The sequence below is a fragment of the Pseudophryne corroboree genome, unplaced genomic scaffold (assembly GCF_028390025.1).
Source record: "Pseudophryne corroboree isolate aPseCor3 unplaced genomic scaffold, aPseCor3.hap2 scaffold_606, whole genome shotgun sequence".
In the NCBI taxonomy this organism is placed as follows: domain Eukaryota; kingdom Metazoa; phylum Chordata; class Amphibia; order Anura; family Myobatrachidae; genus Pseudophryne; species Pseudophryne corroboree.
In genome coordinates, this window is record NW_026970202.1 from 211,301 (window position 1) to 232,641 (window position 21,341).

General features: G+C 43.3%; 6 non-coding genes and 2 pseudogenes across 6 annotated transcripts; 1 reads left to right on the forward strand and 7 right to left on the reverse strand.

Moving 5' to 3' along the window:
* Positions 1-64: 64 nt before the first annotated feature.
* Positions 65-228, reverse strand: LOC135035621 (U1 spliceosomal RNA). Its single transcript, XR_010230627.1, has one exon. It is a non-coding gene; the product is annotated as a U1 spliceosomal RNA (small nuclear RNA).
* Positions 229-926: 698 nt separating this feature from the next.
* Positions 927-1,062, reverse strand: LOC135035548 (U1 spliceosomal RNA; annotated as a pseudogene).
* A 136-nt stretch (positions 1,063-1,198) lies between these two features.
* On the reverse strand, positions 1,199-1,362 carry LOC135035509 (U1 spliceosomal RNA). The gene has a single exon (XR_010230545.1). It is a non-coding gene; the product is annotated as a U1 spliceosomal RNA (small nuclear RNA).
* A 3,240-nt stretch (positions 1,363-4,602) lies between these two features.
* Positions 4,603-4,766, reverse strand: LOC135035596 (U1 spliceosomal RNA). The gene has a single exon (XR_010230604.1). It is a non-coding gene; the product is annotated as a U1 spliceosomal RNA (small nuclear RNA).
* Positions 4,767-5,437: 671 nt separating this feature from the next.
* On the reverse strand, positions 5,438-5,600 carry LOC135035550 (U1 spliceosomal RNA). The gene has a single exon (XR_010230569.1). It is a non-coding gene; the product is annotated as a U1 spliceosomal RNA (small nuclear RNA).
* Positions 5,601-5,752: 152 nt separating this feature from the next.
* On the reverse strand, positions 5,753-5,916 carry LOC135035597 (U1 spliceosomal RNA). The gene has a single exon (XR_010230605.1). It is a non-coding gene; the product is annotated as a U1 spliceosomal RNA (small nuclear RNA).
* Positions 5,917-6,807: 891 nt separating this feature from the next.
* On the forward strand, positions 6,808-6,970 carry LOC135035489 (U1 spliceosomal RNA). Its single transcript, XR_010230525.1, has one exon. It is a non-coding gene; the product is annotated as a U1 spliceosomal RNA (small nuclear RNA).
* A 2,083-nt stretch (positions 6,971-9,053) lies between these two features.
* LOC135035564 (U1 spliceosomal RNA) lies at positions 9,054-9,232 on the reverse strand (annotated as a pseudogene).
* Between the last annotated feature and the right edge of the window lie 12,109 nt (positions 9,233-21,341).

Consider the following 21,341-nt stretch of genomic DNA (forward strand, 5'->3'; position numbering starts at 1 on the left):
CGAAAGAAGAACAAGGCTAGAGGAAGATCTGAGACAAAGAAATCTGACTTTTTCCAGAGCTGGCCAGAGGAAAGCACAAACACAGTCCCCCACTACCACAAATAATGCAGTCGAGTTTCCCACATTTGGGGAAATCACAGGGGTCAGCATACCCAGAATGCAATGAATGAACCTCACCCTGGGAGAACAATCTTCATGACCATGGTATCGCCTATGCAAAATAAGTATGATTTGGGATAGGGCTGGGGAGGGCCGCTTCTCAGGCACATCTCTGTCAAGTAAAGGAGATTCAACTGAGGCAGCACAAGGGAACTCTCATCTGGGGACAACAACTGCAGGGAGAACACATATTTTCAGATGAACATGTGAGGGCAGAAGGCTGCCTAATACTGAAGCACCCCCAAACAACAAACCAAATGCAACAACTAGTGCAAGCATTCCTGGGGGAAGGCCTGCAGCAGATGGATTTGCATATGGTGATGTCATCCAAGCAGTGGGTCAAAGTTGGCTTCAACCCTCGTCTGCATATGAAAAGAGAAAAGGGGCGTGCAGGGCATGGCGGCCTTTTGCAGCGCTTGGATGACCCCTAGTTTGCATTACACACCTCCTCCCTCCTTCGGTGTGGGGCTCATGTTGGCTATGCCCCAGCCCCTGAAGCATTCAAGCTGATTTCTTGCAGCAGCTGGGCACTGTAACTGCTCCAGAGCTACTCTGTAAGGCAAGTAAAAGGGTGTGGGCCCTGCAGCACTACCTGTAGTTCGCATTGTGCGTTGGAAGGCACGAAGTAAGCAGACGGGAGAAGTCAGGATAGTGCGCAAGGGCATAGAAGGGAGCGGCTCAAGAAAAGAGAAGTGGAAACAGACAGCAAACTAGGCTGGAGAGAGACCTGAGACAAAGAGATCTGAATTATACGAGAGCCGACGAGGGGAAACACAAATTATGCAGTCAAGTTTCCCACATTTGGGGAAATCGCAAGAGCAGCACACCCAGAGTGCAATGGTTGAGCCTTGCCCTGGGAGAAGCACCTTCATGATCATAGTATCTCACCTGGCAGGTAAGTAGGAGTTGGGCTAGAGCTCGGGTTCCCCCCTGTGAAGTGAAGGAGATCCAACTGAAGCAGCACCAGGGAACTCTCGAAAGAAGAACAAGGCTAGAGGAAGATCTGAGACAAAGAAATCTGACTTTTACCAGAGCTGACCAGAGGAAAGCACAAACACAGTCCCCCACTACCACAAATAATGCAGTCGAGTTTCCCACATTTGGGAAAATCACAGGGGTCAGCATACCCAGAATGCAATGAATGAACCTCACCCTGGGAGAACAATCTTCATGACCATGGTATCTCCTATGCAAAATAAGTATGATTTGGGATAGGGCTGGTGAGGGCCGCTGCTCAGGCACATCTCTGTCAAGTAAAGGAGATTCAACTGAGGCAGCACAAGGGAACTCTCATCTTGGGACAACAACTGCAGGGAGACCACATCTTTTCAGATGAACATGGGAGGGCGGAAGGCAGCCTAATACTGAAGCACCATCAAATATCAAACCATGGCCCTCATTCCGAGTTGATCGCTCGCAAGGCGATTTTAGCAGAGTTACACACGCTAAGCCGCCGCCTACTGGGAGTGAATCTTAGCTTCTTAAAATTGCGACCGATGTATTCGCAATATTGCGATTACAAACTACTTAGCAGTTTCAGAGTAGCTTCAGACTTACTCGGCATCTGCGATCAGTTCAGTGCTTGTCGTTCCTGGTTTGACGTCACAAACACTCCCAGAGTTCGCCCAGACACTCCCCCGTTTCTCCGGCCACTCCTGCGTTTTTTCCGGAAACTGTAGCGTTTTTTCCCACACGCCCATAAAACGGCCTGTTTCCGCCCAGTAACACCCATTTCCTGTCAATCACATTACGATCGCCGGAGCGAAGAAAAAGCCGTGAGTAAAAATACTTTCTTCATTGTAAAATTACTTGGCGCAGTCGCAGTGCGAATATTGCGCATGCGTACTAAGCAGAATTTCACTGCGATGCGATGAAATTTACAGAGCGAACGACTCGGAATGAGGGCCCATATGCAACAACTAGTACAAGCACTCCTGGGGGAAGGTCTGCAGCAGACGGATTTGCATACGGTGATGTAAATCCAAGCAGTGGGCCAAAGTTGACTGGAACCCTCATCTGCATATGAAAAGAGAAAAGGGGCATGCAGGGCATGGCGGCCTTTTGCAGTGCTTGGATGACCCCTAGTTCGCATTAAACACCTCCACCCTCCTTTGGTGTGGGGCTCATGTTGGCCATGCCCCATCCCCTGATGCATTCAAGCTGATTTCTTGCAGCAGCTGGGCACTGTAACAGCTCCAGAGCTGTTCTGTAAGGCAAGTAAAAGGGTGTGGGCCCTGCAGCACCACCTCTTGTTCGCATTGTGCGTTGGAAGGCACAAATTAAGCAGACGGGAGGAGAAGTCAGGATAGTGCGCAAGGGCATTCTTTTCTCTTAGTCCGGGGGCAAGGCTTCAAAATGGGGTCTGCAACGGAGGAGACACAGGGGGCGTGGTCACAGCAGCTTTTCTCTACAGTCTGCACCAGCAGGAGCCTACACCATTTTTTATGATCACGCTGAACTGCAGTGCGACTGCAATTACAGCATGGTCAAGAAGGGAGGCGTCATGCTGGGTGGCCATGCCCTGTCACTGTGCAGGAGCCAGCACCGCTCACACACTAGTCCCCGGGTGCAGCCCCCAACCCCCGGGACACCCGGAGCAACAAAATGTAGATTCAGGCCACCAGGCCACGCCCCTACCTATGAAACCATGCCTCCTTTTTACCATTGCGCTGTTTATCTGCGCGCACTGCATTACAATCTCCCTCGCCACCTCTCTGGGTGTCACCAGTGATAGTGACACCTCTGCCATGCTTGTAGCAGCTGGTCCTAAGATCTACGCCTCAAGCCCTGAGTGTTTGCCCTTGTGACTTGTTGATCATCATAGCGAAGCAGATGCTTACAGAAAACTGCAGGGGCTTAGATTGAAAATAAAAACAATTGATGGGTATAAGGTAGAGAGGAGCGGGTTCGGTTCTCCGAGAACCGAATTCCCCACGAACTCCACGTGGTTTACATTGGTCCGAGGCAGGCTCGGTTGTTCCTGCCTGACTCGGAAAACCTGAACAAGGGAAAATGTCATCATCCCGCTGTCAGATTCTCGTGAGATTCGGATTCCATATAAAGAGCTGCGCGTTGCTGCCATTTTTACTCGTGCATTGAAGAGAGAGCGGAGAGGACGTGGCTATGTTCTCTCAGTGGAAATCTCAATATCAGTGCTCAGTATCAGTGGTTACTTATTGCTGCTCAGTAATACTAGTAGTGTGTCTCTCCTGCTCAGTGTCAGTTCTCAGTAGTATCCTCATCAGTGCTCAGTATCACTGCTCATTGTCTTGTGCTGCATTGTGGTGCTCAGCATACTACAGTACATTACTAATAGTCCAGTGCTGCATCTTGCTGCTCAGTGTCAGTTCTAGTATCCTCATCAGTGCTCACTATCACTGCTCATTGCATTGTGGTGTTCTGTATACTACAGTAACATAGTAATATAGTATATATAGAGGAGCGGGTTCGGTTCTCCGAGAACCGAATTCCCGACGAACTCCACGTGGTTTACACTGGTCCGAGGCAGGCTCGGTTGTTCCCGCCTGACTCGGAAAACCTGAACAAGGGAAAATGTCATCATCCCGCTGTCGGATTCTCGCGAGATTCGGATTCCATATAAAGAGCTGCGCGTTGCCGCCATTTTTACTCGTGCATTGAAGAGAGAGCGGAGAGGACGTGGCTATGTTCTCTCAGTGGAAATCTCAATATCAGTGCTCAGTATCAGTGGTTACTTATTGCTGCTCAGTAATACTAGTAGTGTGTCTCTCCTGCTCAGTGTCAGTTCTCAGTAGTATACTCATCAGTGCTCAGTATCACTGCTCATTGTCTTGTGCTGCATTGTGGTGCTCAGCATACTACAGTACATTACTAATAGTCCAGTGCTGCATCTTGCTGCTCAGTGTCAGTTCTAGTATCCTCATCAGTGCTCACTATCACTGCTCATTACATTGTGGTGTTCTGTATACTACAGTAACATAGTAATATAGTAACATATGGTAACATAGTTTTTGAGGTTGAATAGAGGCAAATTGCCCATCGTGTTCAACCTGTTTTAAGTTGTGATGATTCTACATACTTGCTGAATAATGTTTTATGACTAGTTAGCTACTATAACTCATGTTACCCCCGGATTAACCATGTTGATATTTTAAGTATTATAACCTTGGATAGCTTTTTCATTCAGAAATGTATCCATTCCTTTTTTAAATCCAATTACAGAGTCCGCCATTACCACCTTCCCTGGCAGGGAATTCCACATCCTGATTGCCCTAACAGTGAAGATCATAGTATCTCACCTGGCAGGTAAGTAGGAGTTGGGCTAGAGCTGTGGAGGATTGCTGCTCGGGCACCCCCTGTCAAGTGAAGGAGATCCAACTGAGGCAGCACAAGGGAACTCTCGAAAGAAGAACAAGGCTAGAGGAAGATCTGAGACAAAGAAATCTGACTTTTACCAGAGCTGACCAGAGGAAAGCACAAACACAGTCCCCCACTACCACAAATAATGCAGTCGAGTTTCCCACATTTGGGGAAAACACAGGGGTCAGCATACCCAGAGTGCAATGAATGAACCTCACCCTGGGAGAACAATCTTCATGACCATGGTATCTCCTATGCAAAATAAGTATGATTTGGGATAGGGCTGGGGAGGGCCGCTGCTCAGGCACATCTCTGTCAAGTAAAGGAGATTCAACTGAGGCAGCACAAGGGAACTCTCATCTGGGGACAACAACTGCAGGGAGAACACATATTTTCAGATGAACATGGGAGGGCAGAAGGCTGCCTAATACTGAAGCACCCCCAAACAACAAACCAAATGCAACTACTAGTGCAAGCATTCCTGGGGGAAGGCCTGCAGCAGACGGATTTGCATATGGTGATGTCATCCAAGCAGTGGGTCAAAGTTGGATTCAACCCTCGTCTGCATATGAAAATAAAAAAGGGGTGTGCAGGGCATGGCTGCCTTTTGCGGCGCTTGGATGACCCCTAGTTCGCATTAAACACCTCCACCCTCCTTCGGTGTGGGGCTCATGTTGGCTATGCCCCAGCCCCTGAAGCATTCAAGCTGATTTCTTGCAGCAGCTGGGCACTGTAACAGCTCCAGAGCTGCTCTGTAAAGCAAGTAAAAGGGTGTGGGCCCAGCAGCACTACCTGTAGTTTGCATTGTGCATTGGAAGGCACAAAGTAAGCAGACGGGAGAAGTAAGGATAGTGCGCAAGGCCATAGAATGGAGCGGCTTAAGAAAAGAGAAGTGGAAACAGACAGCAAACTAGGCTGGAGAGAGACCTGAGACAAAGAGATCTGAATTATACGAGAGCCGACCAGGGGAAACACAAATTATGCAGTCAAGTTTCCCACATTTGGGGAAATCGCAGGGGCAGCAAATCCAGAGTGCAATGGGTGAGCCTTGCCCTGGGAGAAGCACCTTCATGATTATAGTATCTCACCTGGCAGGTAAGTAGAAGTTGGGCTAGAGCTGGGGAGGGTCGCTGCTCGGGCACCCCCCTGTCAAGTGAAGGAGATCCAACTGAGGCAGCACAAGGGAACTCTCGAAAGAAGAACAAGGCTAGAGGAAGAACTGAAACAAAGAAATCTGACTTTTACCAGAGCTGACCAGAGGAAAGCACAAACACAGTCCCCCACTACCACAAATAATGCAGTTGAGTTTCCCACATTTGGGGAAATCACAGGGGTCAGCATACCCAGAATGCAATGAATGAACCTCACCCTGGGAGAACAATCTTCAAGACCATGGTCTCTCCTATGCAAAATAAGTATGATTTGGGATAGGGCTGGGGAGGGCCGCTGCTCAGGCACATCTCTGTCAAGTAAAGGAGATTCAACTGAGGCAGCACAAGGGAACTCTCATCTGGGGACAACAACTGCAGGGAGAACACATATTTTCAGATGAACATGGGAGGGCAGAAGGCTGCCTAATACTGAAGCACCCCCAAACAACAAACCAAATGCTACAACTTTGCAAAAGCATATACTGAAAAAGGCTAATAAGCATTCATCTAGAACGTTTCCTAGAAACATTTTAAAAAGTCAATAATGTGGAGAGTTTTTGTAAGATGTTTCTTCCATCAACCAATGAAGAAACACATTGGTACTTTCCCATGATGAGTGAGTGCTTCAGGATCTCTTGCACATACATGTGCAGCAGAGTACTGTAATGGAAGCATGCTGATTCCATAACCCAGAGGTAGGCAGATTGAAACTATCCTCTGCTATATGCATTTTTTTTGTTAATTAAAGTAATCCAAAACTGGGATTGACATTTTTGCTCTTTTATTTTTACTTAAAGTACAATAACTTTTACCATTTTAATTTGTTTTAATAGTATATTGACAGTATTGTTTTCTTTCAAAAATTCACTTAATTTTCTTTTCTGTGTGCTAATTAGATATCACCTTGTTTTCACATTAAATAGACTACCACATGAGAAAGCAGCAAGGATGCAGTGGCGTTAATGTTTCCTGGTGGTAGTGGGGGACTGTGTTTGTGCTTTCCTCTGGTCAGCTCTGGTAAAAGTCAGATTTCTTTGTCTCAGATCTTCCTCTAGCCTTGTTCTTCTTTCGAGAGTTCCCTTGTGCTGCCTCAGTTGGATCTCCTTCACTTGACAGGGGCGTACCCGAGCAGCGACCCTCCCCAGCACTAGCCCAACTCCTACTTACCTGCCAGGTGAGATACTATGATCATGAAGGTGCTTCTCCCAGGGCAAGGCTCACCCATTGCACTCTGGGTGTGCTGCTCCTGCGATTTCCCCAAATGTGGGAAACTTGACTGCATAATTTGTGTTTCCCCTGGTCGGCTCTCGTATAATTCAGATCTCTTTGTCTCAGGTCTCTCTCCAGCCTAGTTTGCTGTCTGTTTCCACTTCTCTTTTCTTAAACCGCTCCCTTCTATGCCCTTGCGCACCTTAATTAAATCTAACTCTGATTACGTCAGAGAAGGCCAGGTACCCTACACCATAAGAGGGGGTTTGAAATTTTGACTTGTCTACTTAAAGATCACCAAAATCTGATCACAAGGTCAATTACATCACTGGGTGGGAACCTTTTGGTTAATAGCCCATGTAAGTGCAAGAGATCCTGAAGCACTCACTCATCATGGGAAAGTACCAATGTGTTTCTTACAAAAATTCTCCAGATTATTGACTTTTTAAAGTTTTTCTAGGAAACGTTCTAGATGAATGCTTATTAGCCTTTGTCAGTATGTGCTTTCGCAAAGTGTCGCTATGGCGCAATCAGTTAGTGTGTATGGCTATTAACCTAAAGGTTGGTGATTCAATCCCACCCAGGGACGTAATTGACCTTGTTATCAGATTTTGGTGATCTTTAAGTAGACAAGTCAAAATTTCAAACCCCCTCTTATGGTGTAGGGTACCCGGCCTTCTCTGATGTAATCAGAGTTAGATTTGATTAAGTGATTTTATAAAAAACAGCTAGGAAGCACAATTTAGCAGTGGGTTGCAGAGAAAAAAAATTATGCTGGCAGAAAAGTCCAATTGAGTGATTAAACAGCTCTTCATTTTCTGATTTTATGTTTATGCTAACAAATTTGCTCTCTGAAAAGTGTCCACAAAGCCAAGTCTCTGATTAACACCTTTAGTAGGAATGGTTTTTCACCTATTACTGAATTAAACTTGCTTCATTGGAAAGGCAGCAAGATGCATCCTCATTTCAATGTCTACTGAAATAATACAGGTTGACACCAGGAAACATAAACGTCACTGCATCCTTGCTGCTTCCTCAAGGGGAAGTCTGTTTAATGTGAAAACAAGGTGATATCTAATCAGCACACAGGTAAGGAATTAAGAAAATCTTTCTTTATGGGTGAAGATGTTTCTCACAAAATTGTTGCACCAAGGCATCATTGAAATTAAAGCTGGAAAGATGATTTTAATATATCACTTGTATATTTTGTACTGCTCTTCTGGTGACAATGTAGTTTGTTTTTGTCAATTACCATTTTAATAATAGGGTAAAGAAAATTAAGTGGATTTTTGAAAGAAAACAATACTGTCAATATACTATTAAAACAAATTAAAATGGTAAAAGTTATTGTACTTTAAGTAAAAATAAAAGAGCAAAAATATCAATCCCAGTTTTGGATTACTTTAATTAACAAAAAACAATGCATATAGCAGAGGATAGTTTCAATCTGCCTACCTCTGGGTTATGGACCCAGCATGCTTCCATTACAGTACTCTGCTGCACATGTAAGTGCAAGAGATCCTGAAGCACTCACTCATCATGGGAAAGTACCAATGTGTTTCTTCATTGGTTGATGGAAGAAACATCTTACAAAAACTCTCCAGATTATTGACTTTTTAAAGTTTTTCTAGGAAACGTTCTAGATGAATGCTTATTAGCCTTTGTCAGTATGTACTTTCGCAAAGTGTCTCTGAGGCACAAACAGTTAGCGTGTTCAGTTGTTAACCAAAAGGTTGGTGGTTCAATCCCACCTAGGGACGTAATTGACCTTGTTATCAGATTTTGGTGATCTTTAAGTAGACAAGTAAAAATTTCAAACCACCTCTTATGGTGTAGGGTACCTGGCCTTCTCTGATGTAATCAGAGTTAGATTTGATTAAGTGATTTTATAAAAAAAACAGCCACAAAGCACAATTTAGCAGTGGGTTGCAGAGAAAAAGAAATATGCTGGCTGAAAAATCCAATTGAGTGATTAAACAGCTCTTCATTTTCTGGCTTTATTTTTATGCTAACAAATTTGTGCTCTGAAAAGTGTCCACAAAGCCAAGTATCTGATTATCACCTTTGTAGGGATGGTTTTTCACCTATTATTAAATTAAACTTGCTTCATTGGAAAGGCAGCAAGTGATGTCATCCAAGCAGTGGGTCAAGGTTGGCTTCAAACCTCGTCTGCTTATGAAAAGAGAAAAGGGGTATGCAGGGCATGGCGGCCTTTTGCGGTGCTTGGATGACCCCTAGTTCGCATTAAATAATGCAGTCGAGTTTCCCACATTTGGGGAAATCACAGGGGTCAGCATACCCAGAATGCAATGAATGAACCGCACCCTGGGAGAACAGTCTTCATGACCATGGTATCTCCTATGCAAAATAAGTATGATTTGGGATAGGGCTGGGGAGGGCCGCTGCTCAGGCACATCTCTGTCAAGTAAAGGAGATTCAACTGAGGCAGCACAAGGGAACTCTCATCTGGGGACAACAACTGCAGGGAGAACACATATTTTCAGATGAACATGGGAGGGCAGAAGGCTGCCTAATACTGAAGCACCCCCAAACAACAAACCAAATGCAACAACTAGTGCAAGCATTCCTGGGGGAAGGCCTGCAGCAGATGGATTTGCATATGGCGATGTCATCCAAGCAGTGGGTCAAAGTTGGCTTCAACCCTCGTCTGCATATGAAAAGAGAAAAGGGGCGTGCAGGGCATGGCGGCCTTTTGCGGCACTTGGATGACCCCTAGTTCGCATTAAACACCTCCACCCTCCGTCGGTGTGGGGCTCATGTTGGCTATGCCCCAGCCCCTGAAGGATTCAAGCTGATTTCTTGCAGCAGCTGGGCACTGTAACAGCTCAAGAGCTGCTCTGTAAGGCAAGTAAAAGGGTGTGGGCCCTGCAGCACTACCTGTAGTTTGCATTGTGCATTGGAAGGCACAAAGTAAGCAGACGGGAGGAGAAGTCAGGATAGTGCACAAGGGTATAGACGGGAGGGGCTCAAGAAAAAAGAAGTGGAAACAGACAGCAAACTAGGCTTCCAATGCACAATGCAAACTACAGGTAGTGCTGCAGGGCCCACACCCTTTTACTTGCCTTACAGAGCAGCTCTGGAGCTGTTTAATCACTCAATTGGATTTTTCTGCCAGCATAATTTTTCTCTTACGTCCTAGAGGATGCTGGGGACTCCGTAAGGACCATGGGGGATAGACGGGCTCCGCAGGAGACATGGGCACTTTAAGAAAGACTTTAGATCTGGGTGTGCACTGGCTCCTCCCTCTATGCCCCTCCTCCAGACCTCAGTTTACTACTGTGCCCAGAGGAGACTGGGTGCTTTTCAGGGAGCTCTCCTGAGTTTCCTGACAGAAAGTATATTTGTCAGATTTTTTTATTTTCAGGGAGCCTGCTGGCAACAGACTCCCTGCATCGAGGGGCGGAGGGGAGAGATGCACACCTACTTCTGTGAGTTGATAGGCTCTGCTTCTTAGGCTACTGTACAGCATTAGCTCCAGAGGGATCGGTACGCAGGTCTCACCCTCGCCGTCCGTCCCAGAGCCGCGCCGCAGTCCCCCTCGCAGAGCCGGAAGATAGAAGCCGGGTGAGTATGAGAAGAAAAGAAGACTTCAGAGGCGGCGGAAGACTTCATGATCTTCACTGAGGTAACGCACAGCAGTAAAGCTGTGCTCCATTGCTCCCATACACCTCACACACGGCAGTCAGTGTAAGGGTGAAGGGCGCAGGGGGGACGCCCTGGGCAGCAATATAGACCTCTCTTTGGCAAAATAAATATATATGCAGCTAGGCACTGTATATATATATAAGAGCCCCCGCCATTTTTTTACTATATTTGAGCGGGACAGAAGCCCGTCGCTGAGGGGGTGGGGCTTCTCCCTCAGCACTCACCAGCGCCATTTTCTCCACAGCACCGCTGAGGGGAAGCTCCATGGACTCTCCCCTGCTTATACCACGGTAGAAAGAGGGTCTTAAAGAAGAGAGGGCACATAATTAGGCGCATATATATATGGAAATACAGCGCTACTGGGTAAACATAAAATGATTGTGTTTTTTTCCTGGGTCATATAGCGCTGGGGTGTGTGCTGGCATACTTTCTCTCTCTGTCTCTCCAAAGGGCCTTGTTGGGGAACTGTCCTCAGATAAGAGGATTCCCTGAGTGTATGGTGTGTCGGTACACGTGTGTCGACATGTCTGAGGTAGAAGGCTCTCCTAGAGAGGAGCAGGAGCAAATTAATGTGGTGTCTCCATCGACAACGCCGACACCTGACTGGATGGATATGTGGAATGTTTTAAGTGCTAATGTAAACTTATTACACAAGAGATTAGACAAAGCTGAAGCTAGGGAACAGTCAGGGAGTCAACCCATGCCTGTCCCTATGTCGCAGGGACCTTCGGGGTCTCAAAAGCGCCCACTATCCCAAATAGTTGACACAGATACCGACACGGATTCTGACTCCAGTGTCGACTACGATGATGCAAAGTTACAACCAAAATTGGCTAAATGTATTCGATATATGATTATTGCAATAAAAGATGTTTTGCACATCACAGAGTCCCCTGTCCCTGACACGAGGGTACACATGTATAAGGGAAAGAAACCTGAGATAACCTTTCCCCCCTCACATGAGTTGAACGAATTATGTGAAAAAGCTTGGGAATCTCCAGACAAAAAGCTGCAGATTCCCAAAAGGATTCTTATGGCGTATCCTTTCCCGCCAATGGACAGGATACGGTGGGAATCCTCCCCTAGGGTGGATAAAGCATTGACACGCTTATCCAAAAAGGTAGCGCTGCCATCCCAGGATACGGCTACCATCAGGGACCCTGCTGACCGCAAGCAGGAGGTTACCCTAAAGTCCATTTACACACATTCTGGTACCTTACTCAGACCGGCAATTGCGTCGGCCGAGGTTGTAGCGCGGTGGCAGCATGGACAGATACCTTATCAGCAGAGATTGAGACCCTAGATAAGGATGCTATGTTATTGACCATAGGGCATATAAAAGATGCTGTCCTATATATGAGAGATGCTCAAAGTGACATTAGTCTACTGGGTTCTAGAATAAACGCTATGTCGATTTCTGCTAGACGAGTCCTATGGACCCGGCAATGGACAGGTGATGCCGACTCAAAAAGGCATATGGAGGTTTTACCTTACAGGGGTGAGGAATTGTTTGGGGAAGGTCTCTCGGACCTTGTCTCCACAGCTACAGCTGGTAAATCAAATTTTTTGCCTTATATTCCCTCACAGCCTAAGAAAGCACCACATTATCAAATGCAGTCCTTTCGATCACAGAGAAACAAGAAAGTACGAGGTGCGTCCTTTCTTGCCAGAGGTAAGGGCAGAGGGAAGAAGCTGCACAACACAGCTAGTTCCCAGGAACAGAAGTCCTCCCCGGCCTCTACAAAATCCACCGCATGACGCTGGGGCTCCGCTAAAGGAGTCCGCCCAGTTGGGGGCACGTCTTCGAGTTTTCAGCCACATCTGGGTTCATTCGCAGGTGGATCCCTAGGCAATAGAAATTGTTTCTCAGGGTTACAAGCTGAAATTCGAAGAGGTGCCTCCTCGCCGGTTTTTCAAATCGGCCCTACCATCTTCTCCCCAGGAAAGGGAGATAGTGTTAAATGCAATTCACAAATTGTATCTTCAACAGGTGGTGGTCAAGGTTCCCCTGCTTCAACAAGGAAAGGGAAATTATTCGACCCTGTTTGTAGTCCCAAAACCGGACGGTTTGGTCAGACCCATATTAAATTTAAAATCCCTGAACCTATACTTGAAAAGGTTCAAGTTCAAGATGGAATCGCTAAGAGCGGTCATCGCCAGCCTAGAAGGGGGGGATTTTATGATATCTCTGGACATAAAGGATGCATACCTTCATGTACTCATTTATCCACCTCATCAGGCGTACCTAAGATTTGCGGTACAGTATTGTCATTACCAATTTCAGACGTTGCCGTTTGGTCTCTCCAGAATTTTCTCCGAGAATTTTCACCAAGGTAATGACAGAAATTATGGTGCTCCTGCGAAAGCAAGGTGTCACAATTATCCCGTACTTGAACGATCTCCTCATAAAAGCGAGATCAAGAGAGCAGTTGCTGAACAGCGTATAACTTTCATTGAAGGTGTTACAGCAAAACGGCTGGATTCTCAATATCCCGAAGTCGCAGTTGGTTCCTACGACTCGTCTGACTTTGCTTGGGCATTATTCTGGATACGGACCAGAAAAGGGTTTATCTTCCGATAGAAAAGGCCCAGGAACTCATGACTCTGGTCAGGAACCTATTGAAACCAAAACAGGTGTCAGTGCATCACTGCACTCGAGTCCTGGGAATGATGGTGGCATCATACGAGGCCATTCCCTTCGGCAGGTTCCATGCGAGGATCTTGCAATGGGACCTACTGGACAAGTGGTCCGGGTCACATCTACAGATTCATCAGTTGATCACCCTGTCCCCCAGGGCCAGGGTATCTCTCCTGTGGTGGCTGCAGAGTGCTCACCTTCTAGAGGGCCGCAGGTTCGGCATTCAGGACTGGATCCTGGTGACCACGAACGCGAGCCTCCGAGGTTGGGGAGCAGCCACACAGGGAAGAAATTTCCAAGGTCTTTGGTCGAGTCAGGAGACTTGTCTTCACATCAACATCCTGGAGCTAAGGGCCATATACAACGCCCTATGTCAAGCGGAGACCTTACTTCGCGACCAACCAGTTCTGATCCAGTCAGACAACGTCACCGCAGTAGTTCATGTAAACCGCCAAGGCGGCACAAGGAGCAGAGTGGCGATGGCGGAAGCCACCAGAATTCTTCGCTGGGTGGAGAATCATGTAAGCGCACTGTCAGCAGTGTTCATTCCGGGAGTGGACAACTGGGAAGCAGACTTCCTCAGCAGACACGACCTACATCCAGGAGAGTGGGGACTCCATCAGGAAGTCTTCGCACAGATTGCAAGTCGGTGGGGACTGTTCCAGATAGACATGATGGCGTCCCGCCTCAACAAAAAGCTACAGAGGTATTGCACCAGGTCAAGAGACCCTCAGGCAGTAGCTGTTTAAACAGCTCTTCATTTTCTGATTTTATGTTTATGCTAACAAATTTGCTCTCTGAAAAGTGTCCACAAAGCCAAGTCTCTGATTAACACCTTTGTAGGAATGGTTTTTCACCTATTACTGAATTAAACTTGCTTCATTGGAAAGGCAGCAAGATGCATCCTCATTTCAATGTCTACTGAAATAATACAGGTTGACACCAGGAAACATTAACGCCACTGCATCCTTGCTGCTTTCGCATGTGGAAGTCTGTTTAATGTGAAAACAAGGTGATATCTAATTAGCACACAGGTAAGGAATTAAGAAAATCTTTATTTAAGGGTGAAGGTGTTTCTCACAAAATCGTTGCCCCAATGCATCATTGAAATTCAAGCTGGAAAGATGATTTTAATATATCACTTGTACATTTTGTATTGCTCTTCTGGTGACAATGTAGTTTGTTTTTGTCAATTACCATTTTAATAATAGGGTAAAGAAAATTAAGTGGATTTTTGAAAGAAAACAATACTGTCAATATACTATTAAAACAAATTAAAATGGTAAAAGTTATTGTACTTTAAGTAAAAATAAAAGAGCAAAAATATCAATCCCAGTTTTGGATTACTTTAATTAACAAAAAAAAATGCATATAGCAGAGGATAGTTTCAATCTGCCTACCTCTGGGTTATGGGCCCAGCATGTTTCCATTGCAGTACTCTGCTGCACATGTAAGTGCAAGAGATCCTGAAGCACTCACTCATCATGGGAAAGTACCAATGTGTTTCTTCGTTGGTTGATGGAAGAAACATCTTACAAAAACTCTCCAGATTATTGACTTTTTAAAGTTTTTCTAGGAAACGTTCTAGATGAATGCTTATTAGCCTTTGTCAGTATGTATGTTTGTAAAGTGTCTCTGTGGCGCAATCGGTTAGTGTGTTTGGTTATTAATCAAAGGGTTGGTGGTTCAATCCCACCCAGCGATGTAATTGACCTTGTTATCAGATTTTGGTGATCTTTAAGTAGACAAGTCAAAATTTCAAACCCCCTTCTTATGGTGTAGGGTACCTGGCCTACTCTGATGTAATCAGAGTTAGATTTGAATCAGTGATTTTATAAAAAAAACAGCTAGGAAGCACAATTTAGCAGTGGGTTGCAGAGAAAAAGAAATATGCTGGCAGAAAAATCCAATTGAGTGATTAAACAGCTCTTCATTTTCTGGCTTTATTTTTATGCTAACTAATTTGTTCTCTGAAAAGTGTCCACAAAGCCAAGTATCTGATTAACATATTTGTAGGGATGGTTTTTCACCTATTACTAAATTAAACTTGCTTCATTGGAAAGGCAGCAAGATGCATCCTCATTTCAATATCTACTGAAATAATACAGGTTGACACCAGGAAACATTAACGCCACTGCATCCTTGCTGCTTTCTCATGTGGAAGTCTGTTTAATGTGAAAACAAGGTGATATCTAATTAGCACACAGGTAAGGAATTAAGAAAATCTTTATTTAAGGGTGAAGATGTTTCTCACAAAATCGTTGCCCCAATGCATCATTGAAATTCAAGCTGGAAAGATGATTTTAATATATCACTTGTACATTTTGTATTGCTCTTCTGGTGACAATGTAGTTTGTTTTTGTCACTTACCATTTTAATAATCGAGTAAAGAAAATTAATTGGATTTTTGAAAGAAAACAACACTGTCAATATACTATTAAAACAAATTAAAATGGTAAAAGTTATTGTACTTTAAGTAAAAATAAAAGCTAAAATATCAATCCCAGTTTTGGATTACTTTAATGAACAAAAAAAATGCATATAGCAAAGGATAGTATCAATCTGCCTACCTCTGGGTTATGGGCCCAGCATGCTTCCATTGCAGTACTCTGCTGCACATGTAAGTGCAAGAGATCCTGAAGCACTCACTCATCATGGGAAAGTACCAATGTGTTTCTTCATTGGTTGCTGGAAGAAACATCTTACAAAAACTCTCCAGGTTATTGACTTTTTAAAGTTTTTCTAGGAAACGTTCTAGATGAATGCTTATTAGTCTTTGTCAGTATGTACTTTTTGCAAAGTGTCTCTGTGGCGCAATCGGTTAGTGTGTTCAGCTATTAATCAAAAGGTTGGTGGTTCAATCCCATCCAGGGACGTAATTGACCTTGTGATCAAATTTTGGTAATATTTAAGTAGACAAGTCATATAGCAGAGGATAGTTTCAATCTGCCTACCTCTGGGTTATGGACCCAGCATGCTTCCATTACAGTACTCTGCTGCACATGTAAGTGCAAGAGATCCTGAAGCACTCACTCATCATGGGAAAGTACCAATGTGTTTCTTCATTGGTTGATGGAAGAAACATCTTACAAAAACTCTCCAGATTATTGACTATTTAAAGTTTTTATAGGAAACGTTCTAGATGAATGCTTATTAGCCTTTGTCAGTATGTACTTTTGTAAAGTTTCGCTGTGGCGCAATCAGTTAGTGTATACGGCTATTAACCAAAAGGTTGGTGGTTCAATCCCACCCAGGGATGTAATTGAACTTATTATCAGATTTTGTTGATCTTTAAGTAGACAAGTCAAAATTTCGAAAACCCCTGCTATGGTGTAGGGTACCTGGCCTTCTCTGATGTAATCAGAGTTAGATTTGATTCATACTGTTAACTGGGTAGTATATCACAAGTTATACGGTGTGATTGGTGTGGCTGGTATGAATCTTGACCTTGGATTAACAAAAATCCTTTCCTCGTACTGTCCGTCTCCTCTGGGCACAGTTTCTCTAACTGAGGTATGGAGGAGGGGCATAGAGGGAGGAGCCAGTGCACACCCAGATCTAAAGTCTTTCTTAAAGTGCCCATGTCTGCTGCGGAGCCCGTCTATCCCCCATGGTCCTTACGGAGTCCCCATCATCCTCTACGGACTACGAGAAAAAAAAATTACCGGTAGGTTTAAAATGTTATTTTTTTCTCTGCAACCCACTGCTAAATTGTGCTTCCTAGCTGTTTTTTATAAAATCACTTAATTAAATCTAACTCTGATTACGTCAGAGAAGGCCAGGTACCCTACACCATAAGAGGGGGTTTGAAATTTTGACTTGTCTACTTAAAGATCACCAAAATCTGATGACAAGGTCAATTACATCCCTGGGTGGGATTGAACCACCAACCTTTTGGTTAATAGCCCATGTAAGTGCAAGAAATCCTGAAGCACTCACTCATCATGGGAAAGTACCAATGTGTTTCTTACAAAAATTCTCCAGATTATTGACTTTTTAAAGTTTTTCTAGGAAACGTTCTAGATGAATGATTATTAGCCTTTGTCAGTATTGACTTTTGTGGCAAAACTTGGTTTACCCTGCACCAGACTGGTTATAATTGAATGACTAAATCTCAAACAACCAACTAAACAGAAAAAATATATCAAGCCCAAGTGGGCAACTATTCTGACGTTGGAGGTGCTCCCAGGAATAGTGTACCAGATACAGAATGATTTGGTGGGTGTGGAAGAGCCCACATCTTACCAAATAGAAGAAATTCCTATATTTGGAGCACTCTTTTGATGATTAATGATGTGAAAAAGATGAAAACTGTCTATAATTAAAACTTAGCTTTTATTTATCCAATACTCAACTAAAATAAAATAACAGGGGTATATTAGACGTATCAATTACTTATTCCCCTTTTAAACAGTGGTAAAAATATGAATAATTTAAAAAAGAGCAAATATCATCATCTTAAAATTATTTGTATATTTTGCTCAACAATGGATGATAAGAAAAATGATAGTAATCTATCAAACTTATCCAATGAACAGCAGTAATCACAGAAATTAATGACAAAAAATGATAGTAATCTATCAAAAATATCCTGTGAGCAGCAGAGATGATATTGGTGATATAATTAATTACACCTTGCAGAAAAATACTGCTGTGTATGTGAGATCAGCTTCTCCCCATATTTCACAGAGTAAATCTGTGTTTTAACATCTCTTCCATGTTAAAGAGAAAATAATATCCATGTCTGTTAGAGAATACATAGTTACAATTGGGTTTTACTGCAACATTCTGTCTCCAAAATGATTCATTTGTATCTTGAATGAAAAACTGACACATTAGTGTTGTTTGTCAGGTATGTAACAAATGCAAATAAAGAAAAAACAAGATTATGCTGGCATGGATAGTAGAAAATTAGATAGTGACACTCTAGTCTGCTAGTCCCATCTGCTGTCTAACCTCATTCATGAGCGGAGGAAAGATGAGAGTAGGACCGTCGACTGTGTCACAGAAAAAAGATAGAACTGGCACACTGGCTAGAGACCCCAACGTGGTGTTAGATGGGCCCTGATGCTTATGAGCCTTGCAGGGTCCTAAATGCGCCACTTGGGTCTGAGCCAGAGTCCGAAAATGAAATAAAAAGGCCCACAGTAATAGACTAAATCACAATTGTGTTAATAACACTGCATCATTTAACAACATTTATTGTGCAATGAGATTGCACAAAACAGACCTGCTCCTAATAAAAAACATTGCTGTTGCTAGGTAACAATTGATATTATCTTAATAGGCACAAGTTAAAACAAAATCACAGGTGTTTATATCCCCAATAATTGCGCCTTGTTTATTGCCATGTTTTTGTATGCGTTGGTACTTGTTATTTTATCAAAATTACCTGCAGGTAACTGGTCAAGTGTGAGACTGTAACTCTGAGGGCAAAGGATAGTCGGCACTCCAGTTCACTGATCCCATCTGCTGTCTGACCTCATCATTGGAGCGGAGGACAGATGAGAGCGGGATCGTGGGTTGTGCCGTGGAAAGAAAGGCAGCGGACGGCAGCCTGAGAAGCCGTATGTGGTGTTAGGCGGACCCTGTTGCCACTTGCCTTGCAGGGTCCGGATGCGCCACCGGAGACCGGGTGTCTGTCCGTGAAAGTGAAAGTTGACAGGAAGAGAGAGAGTGTGTGGGGAGTGTCGGGTGAGTGAGTCTGACCCGTAGGTTATTGTACATTACCACTCGCGATCTCCCCGAACTCGATGGATTATTGCCGCTCAGCCGTTCTGAATGACTGCTGTTGGTCACGGCTCCTCCTGCAGTGAGGAGTCCGTGCGTGAGGCCGTTAGTTGGACGTACGTTTCACCACCTGGGCTTGCTCACCTGGCAGCCTATGGTGGTGTTCAGATGGTGCATTTAAAAAGGGGATCATCAACCAATCCCTTTCCTGAGTTCTTAATTGCCTAATTATGGCATAGGTTTGTTCAGCGCTTCCATCCACCTGGCTGTGCTTATTCTATTGAAGCTCCATAAGTAATAGTTAATATACGTAGACCACTAATTATGGCATAATTTTTGTTAAACAATTCTATCCACCAGGCAGTGCTTATTCTATTAAACCTCCATAAATGAAAGTTAATATATGTGGATCACAATGGAATCAATTAAAGTAATGTTCAAAGCGTATGGTGTGTTAGATCAAAAATATCGAATAACGGTTTAATTAATAAACAGAATTTTTTTATGGAGGATAATGGTTAATCAAATCACAGTTATATAAGCTGAAAATCCAACAGAAAAATAAGATTAAAGACAATGTGCGTTTTCTAAACATACATTTAACATAATTAGAATCGACAATATGTTTCAGGAGATTTAAGCTATGACATTCTTAATGCAGAAATTAATTGATTAGTAAGAGGAAATATCTCCTGTGATAATACTAATAATAATAGTGATATCAAAATAAAAGTAATAATCATAATAGGGATAATAGGAAATAATAATAAAAAATAATGAAAATAGATATAAACATGACCGACCTGTTAATCAAAATATGCCAGTGACAGAGGTTGGTGACCCAATCGTCGTAAGTAAGATAAAAGTGACTGTAATTTACTAATTAATAGACGGTTATGATAAATAATAAATAAATAAAACTCTATTTAGAGGAACAAATCTTGTTCTGGAGATGGAAATATTGTGCATTATCCTCGCCGAATATTCATCTTTGATAATATAACCTTAAAGTTTAGGCTTTCCCGCCAAAGTCCGTATAGAGTAAAATTATGCACTGATGAATACGAAGTTGAAATTTGGGGAAATACGGAGGAGAGAAAAATGCAAAATAAATAAAAGTAATAATGATAATAATAAAAAATAATAAATAAGAATAAAAATGAGTATAAATTTGAAAATAATAGTAATAATAATGATAAATGTAAATGGGTATGAGATAGGTATAGATAAGACAATAAATATAACTGTAAAATAAAAATAAATATAAAGAATGTAAAAATAAGAATAAATATAAATATAAAATTAGAAATTAAAAATGAAACATGAAAATTAAGGATTAGAGATTATGAAGATAAATATAAATATAAATTTTTTTTTTTTTTATAAAAGGGGGGTGGGGGGGGCGGGGGTTTGGGAGGGGGGGGGGGGAATGGGTATGGAGGGACCAGGGGGAAAAAAGCGGGGGAGGGGGGGGGGGGAGGAAAAGGGAGGGGGGGGAGGGGGGAAAAAGAGGGGGGAAAGGGGGAGGGGGGGGGGAGGGAAGTGAAAACAAAAGGGGGAGGAGAAAAGGGGGGTGTAATTGAGGGAAGGGAAAATTGGAAGGGGAGGGGGAAGGGATGACAGAATGGGGAAAAAAGGGTTAAATAATGGGAAATGGGTGACTACAGTGCAGGGGAGGCTTGTTTGGTTGTTGTGTATCATTAGTGTTGGTGCTCTGTATTGTGAATGTTATGAAACCTGATTGTGTAGAAATTGACTGCAGGTGATTAATTTAGGTTCTATGTGTAGGTCTGCTCGAAAAATCATCGAGCAGATGTAATTGTGACCTGATGGTTGTGGTATCAGAGATGAAAAATATGTGAATAAAAGTGACAAAATTGAAAAAAGTGACATTAAACACAAAATTAAAAGTGCACATGTGAGAAAACACAAAACAAATGTTTGTGGGTGATAAAGATGTTACCTTGATAGGTAATGTCAAAAAGTGTACCTAGTTGTTGTTCAAAACGGTCTAAAGAGTGTGTATATTCAAATAATAAGAATACTAGTGAGTACAGAATGTGTAAGAATTATAGAAATAAAAATAATGATAATAATAGAACTGGTGAAAAGTGGGGAGGAAAGGGAAAGGACGGTGAGTCAAGGAGGACACCAAGGGGGGAGTAGGTTAAAAATTGGGGTAATAGTTGTATATTGTTGAAATATACTGGTGATTTAATTTGCTATTGCAATTATTATGTTGATACATCTAATGAAAAGTGGCCTGATACACAGCATGTAATGAAAATAGGTCTTGCAGGCCGGGGTAGCACGAATTTGTTGGAGCCTAAGGAAAGGTTGAGTTAAGAAAGGGGAAAGAGAGAAAGAGAGAGAGCGCATACATTGGCGCCATCGAGATCTAAATGGCGTGTCTCAATATCACATGTAAATAATCATCATAGGAACACCGT